Source organism: Halyomorpha halys, unplaced genomic scaffold, assembly GCF_000696795.3.
Source record: "Halyomorpha halys isolate HHAL.00 unplaced genomic scaffold, Hhal_1.1 Scaffold4.1, whole genome shotgun sequence".
NCBI classification, from domain to species: domain Eukaryota; kingdom Metazoa; phylum Arthropoda; class Insecta; order Hemiptera; family Pentatomidae; genus Halyomorpha; species Halyomorpha halys.
The window spans coordinates 1,387,729-1,393,538 of record NW_027116287.1 but is presented as its reverse complement, the minus strand read 5'-3'; the positions used below and the strand labels follow the sequence as shown (position 1 = coordinate 1,393,538).

General features: G+C 29.6%; 1 protein-coding gene across 1 annotated transcript in view; it reads left to right on the top strand.

Moving 5' to 3' along the window:
* The first annotated feature begins 582 nt into the window (after positions 1–582).
* The window catches only part of LOC106686502 (uncharacterized), an 86,319-nt gene continuing 81,091 nt past the window's right edge, over positions 583–5,810 (top strand). The window contains exon 1 of the mRNA XM_014429877.3: positions 583–738. The gene's annotated coding sequence lies outside the window, so the exon portion shown is untranslated. The remainder of the gene's footprint in view (positions 739–5,810) is intronic.

Genomic DNA, 5,810 nt, shown 5'->3' with positions numbered 1-5,810 from the left:
ATGTTTCATTTACACTTGAAAATCTTGGGAAGGAACCACCCATTGGTGGTACTTCAGGCATTAATTTAAATTAGAAGGAGGATTATCAGGGATTGTTAAGGATGAGAGATTAGGAATTAAGGGGTTAGAATGGATAAGTTTGGAATGAAAAGACACATATCTGTTTTGGGTCAAATCTGCAACGAATGAGATGTTAAGGTATTTGTACATGAGTTTATTTGTAACGTAATAAGGAGCATCTAGGATTTTACGTTGGATTTTGGATAGTAAGGATTGGATACGGGAGGAATTTGATGTTTTGGTAGAGCCCCAGAGCTCAATTCCATGTGTCCAAATTGGTCTGATCGTAGTGTACACCAATTTTTTGCAATGAATGGGAAGTTCAGAGCGTTTATCAATTTTAAATCATCAAAAAATAAATTAACCTATAAAGTTTACTGTTTTTAAATTGTACATTAAGTTATTCCTGTTTTCTGTAATGAAAAATTTATTTTCACAGAAAGTCTTATTATTGAAAATTATAATGAACAACCTACAGAACATATATTACATTATATTATATTACAAACGAATCAAACACGTACACTAAAAATAACTTCTGTTCCAGATGTATTGCATCATATGCAGGTTAGGTTAAGTGTTCATAAATGATAAAACGTAAACGTAAAACGTTAAATACTCATTGAAATTAGGTAGTTCATACGTAGATACACATTGATTTACAATGCAACACTAAAGGTAAGTCCCACTTTGGTGTACTAAATAGTAGAACTAAATACAAATAATTTAAGAAAGTTCTGTGTGCTCATAAAACTGTAGTGGTATTGGGCGTCTTAAATTTCTTCGACATATACAGTTTTTAAGACAGAAAAATTTGGTTTATTTTATCTTTAGTAGTTTGGGGATATGTATGAAAAGATTATGTTATATTTTAAGAGAACAAGGTTCAATTTTTTTTTTTTTTTTGCAAGATCTTGCTATGTTTTGAAGTGTACACATTACCTCTTAAAATATCTCAGTTGTTAATTAGATTTTGAGGTAGAGTACCTCACACTAGCTAAATAAGCATCTACCCCCTTTATCCACACTGAAGATTCAACAAATATCACAAAGCCCCTTCATCCACTTAATCCTTCAATTATTAAAGACTAAAATGAACAGATTACAAATAAAGACAAATGACAAGAAAAATTACTTGCAATTGTCAGTAATAGACAGTAATCTGTTCTACATAACTGTGATACCACTTATGAATAGTTAATAGTTCATAGACAAGCTTTATGCCAGAACTGAAGAGAAGTAAATGTGGGTTTTTTTTGGGGGGGGGGTCCATACCTTTTTTTGTTAATAGTAATAATAAAATGATAATTATAGAAAAATATAAGAATAGGCTATCGCAAAAAACTTTGATATAAAAAATTTAAATTCCTACGACTACGACTCCAATCTCATAATCACATCAGACATAATTAACAACACTAAAAATAAATAGATGAAAAAATAGAAAAATTAGGATAAGGAAAAACAAAAAAAATCCCATAATTACCTTTCTCCATTTCACTTATTTTTAATTCTGGTATAAACCGTGTATGAACTAGTGCTATCACAGATAAGTAGAACAATCAGTAATAGAAAGTATTTTTTCTAGCTAAAAAATTGAATCTATACCACTATAACTCATGAAGGTTCAAAGGTGCAGTACTTTGTAAGCAATAACTGTCACTAGACCAACGGTTGTGCAAGGAGGTGATTTGGTCAGAATCATGTTCGACCGCCAGATTATTTCTCAATTAAGGGTACTAATTTTAAGAGGCTGGGCGGACCCTGAACCCACAGGGCTCACTCACAGCTATTGAGAAACGAAAAGAATTACCCGGCTGGGGCAGGATTCAAACCCAGGTCCTTGGAGTAAGAAGCGCAATGCCTTACCACAGAGCTACTCACTTTCACAAAGTTTTTTTTTTCATTAATCTTAATTTGTAATCTGGACATTTCAGTTTTTAATAATTAGTTTAAAAAATCCTTTTTTTAAAATAAAAAAAAGGGTTATGTTCACTATGCGAACAATAAAGTTGGGAAACACCACCTCAGTGTAGTTGCATTATTGACTCAATAATGCAAAACATATAAACCAGCATATTCGGCATGGATTCTCAATCGGTAGATGGACTAATTGAACAAGATTGAAAGTTTAATATCAATTAACACATTTAGTGATAATTGCACATTATTATTATTTTTATTCACCGATTGTATTAATGATTCAATTTATTGCTTATTATATTTATTTTGTAAATATACTACTTCTTGTTTGTAGTGGTAAATAACAATATATAATAATATATGATAATAATAAGTAATAAAAGTGGGTACATATAACTTCTGGAAAATATATAATAATTCAAAGAGAACCAGCCTAAATCATACAATTAAAAAAAAAATATTTGTAAAAGTTCAATTGTATCTTTACAAATATTTGTCCAAAATCAATGATTTTTTTTTGTTTTGCAGGGATTTATCATTCGAATAAGATGTTGCAATAAAAAAATCAGTAGTATTTTTTACTCATTTTTCAAAAGATAAATCTATCGGTATATAATAACCGTGAGAAAAATTATACTTTCTGAAAGATATGAACAAAGATAACCTAAAAGTTTTGTTATAACAAAACAAAATGTTTAATTTTGTTCATAACTATTTTCACCGATAAATCGGGGATTTCAGTAGCAGAAGGTTTAAACTTCCCATGGCAACAGAAAACATTAAAAAAAAAAAAGCATGTTCAGAATTTTGAAAGTTTATTGTGGACAAATATTCGAACCATTTTCGCTTATATAAATAGATTACCGTTTTCTCGCCTAGTTAACTAAAAATTTAATAATTTTTTTTTTAACAACTTATTTTTTATTTAAGAATTTATTGACTAAACCTTATATAAATACTCTTGTATTGTACCATTTCCTTGTCAAGAGATGTTTACATAAAGCCATTCAATATCCCTAATGAAGGCTGTTACATAACTGTAATTAATATTAATGTATACAATATTACATAATATGCATTGATTGTATAGAGATCCATTATAAATTAATGATAATTGAAGGATTATATATTAATATTGTCATTATTATATTATAAATATTTTGAATACATACAATCCTTAGAACTTTTTTCTCTTTTCGGTCAGTATACTTTTCAGTTAAAATCAAATATTATAAAAAAATTAAACAAACAAAAATTATTTACAATTTCTTCAAGAAGATTTTATTTATGTAAGGTTCGTTAACAGTATTAGTCATTCTATAAATATTTTGTCGAATCGAATATTTAATTATCATTTAAGAGGAGTTTATTTTTAGAGGTATTTCCTTAATTTCCGAAATTTTCAATGTCTTAATTTCCGAATTTCGTCTCAATTTCCAAATTGAATTGTATAATACCTATTGAAAAATGAGAACTTGTGCTAAAATTTAATTAAATTTTATGTTAATGTTTTGAGTGATTGAGAAATTCAAAAAGTATATTCACAGTACGTTTGTTATCATGCAAAATTTAATAGTGGTCTGCTGGTAATTCAAACAAAGATTTGAGGGAGTCGTATGCTTAGCATTTAGTTAAAATGTGCATAATGGTAAGTCGCGTTCTGCAAGTTCCGCGCAAATCTGAGATATAGGTGGAGAATTGCGGGCCATAAGGTAACCGTGGGTCAGGTGGCCTAAGGTGACCTATTCGAAGGCGAGTCAAAATCAATTCCTCTCTCTGCACATTTCTTGTGGAGAGATGTCATTTCTGATTTTCCTTAATTTATTATCAGTAACGTATGCCCACATTTGTCATTTCAATTTAATTCTCTGCTTACTGAGGCCGTCATTTATAGAAGAGTAAATTTGCTAAAATATGAGCCCTAATAGAGTTATTTACGTTAAATAGTTTTTGATATATAGCTTTTTAAAAAGAAACATTTCATAAAAATGTATGGGACGTACTGAAAGATCAGTAGTTAGTGAATTTATTTTGAAAAACGTATATCTCAAAAACCATTTGACGTACAGGTGTCTATTAGCACTCAAATTAAAGCTAGTTTAATAAGCTATAAAGTAGTTTATGGTATTTATCTTCGTAGGAGTAATAGTTTACATGAAATTCGCTATAATATATTGATTTATAGTTGTAAGGACATATTTCTATTTGCCAAATTTATATTCATATGTGAATATCATAAAAACTACTACCCTTACGAAGATAAGTGTCATAAACTACTTTATAGTAAGTTAAATTTAATTTATTTTGAGTGTTGGCAGACATCTGTGCGACTTATGGATCTAGAGATATATTTTTCTTTTTCATTTTTTTTTAAAAGCTATATCTCGAGAACTATTGGATGTAAACAGCTCTTTTAGGGCTAATATTTCAGCATATTTACTCTTCTTTAAATAATGTTCTCTTATATTTTCTATTTTTGTCGGTAGTTTTTAAGATATAGAGTTCCGAATAAAAAAATAATGTTTTTTTTTTTATGGTTTTGAAACAGCCACCATTTTTTATTCCTCCTACCTATACTTGGCAGACTCATTAATTTTGACTAGAAATTATACCTAGTTTTCATTAAAGTAATCAAAAATTGGGGTGAGATAACTGCCTTTTTTTCTTCCCGGCTCTTGTATTACCTTTGCTGCCGGATCAGCCGGCTAATTACCGTCGATTCCACTACTTTTAGGGTTGTTTATTTGATGGAATAGTTGATTTTGGGACTTACATATTAAACCGTCGGTCATAAGTTATCTTGTTGTGTATTTTTATTATAGATTGGAACCGTATCTATTCCATGGTATACCATATATATCCATAGGGATTACTCAGGAATAACCTGATTACTTCATTTATTTTTTTTTTGTACGGAATAAAAATTTATTTTATTATGTATAGTGATATATTTGTTTATTATTGTATAGAAGTAACTAAGTAATGTTGATTATAGCAGTTTTCTACTTAGATGTGTTTTCTTTTATACATCTCTGTTATTCTAAAGGGACTCGGTCCCAGAATAAAACCTATTTTCTATTTTATCCTAATAATAAACATTTCATCCACCCACAAATATATAATTAATAGTAATTCTTGATCATTATTATTTAAATAATGAATATTCAATAGAGCGATGAGCTAAGCGGAGAAGATGTTAGACGCAGAAGAACTATCCATCAGTGCGGTCAACCACAGCTCCATTTTCTCACTTCTATCTCTGTTCATTGCCGGGCGTCGCTTTTGTCTCTTCCACGTCGGAGTTGACGTATTTCATCCGCTTTGGGAAATCTTTTGTTCGACATTCTGAACACAGCTCGTTTATTTCCAGCTCCCAGGTTTAGAGTACCGAAGGGTATTCATTTAATTATTTCGAATTTTTATGTTGCGAGGGACTAGCCAAAATAACCATTTTAATAAAACTAAATAAAATAAAACTAAAAAAAATAGTTTATTAAAAACTAGGAATGAAAAAGAATAAAATCCAGGTAATTATTAGGATAATTATTGGAACAATCAATGTAAATCTGAGGAATGATTGTCATAAACTGGTTTATTTAGTGACTGGTTTTACTTTGAATGTGAATTATAGCGAATTAGCGCCAGGTGCCTAACGTCTGTGTATACATTATGCTATAAAATAAATCTGGTTAATTGAATAAAACATGAAAAATACATTTAGTAGTATTTTTATGTCACTAATTTGGCCAGAACTAATTTCAGGATACCAATCCTTCCATAATAAACGTCCTAACTACCCAAACCCTCTTGTTTCTATCCTGCCTTCT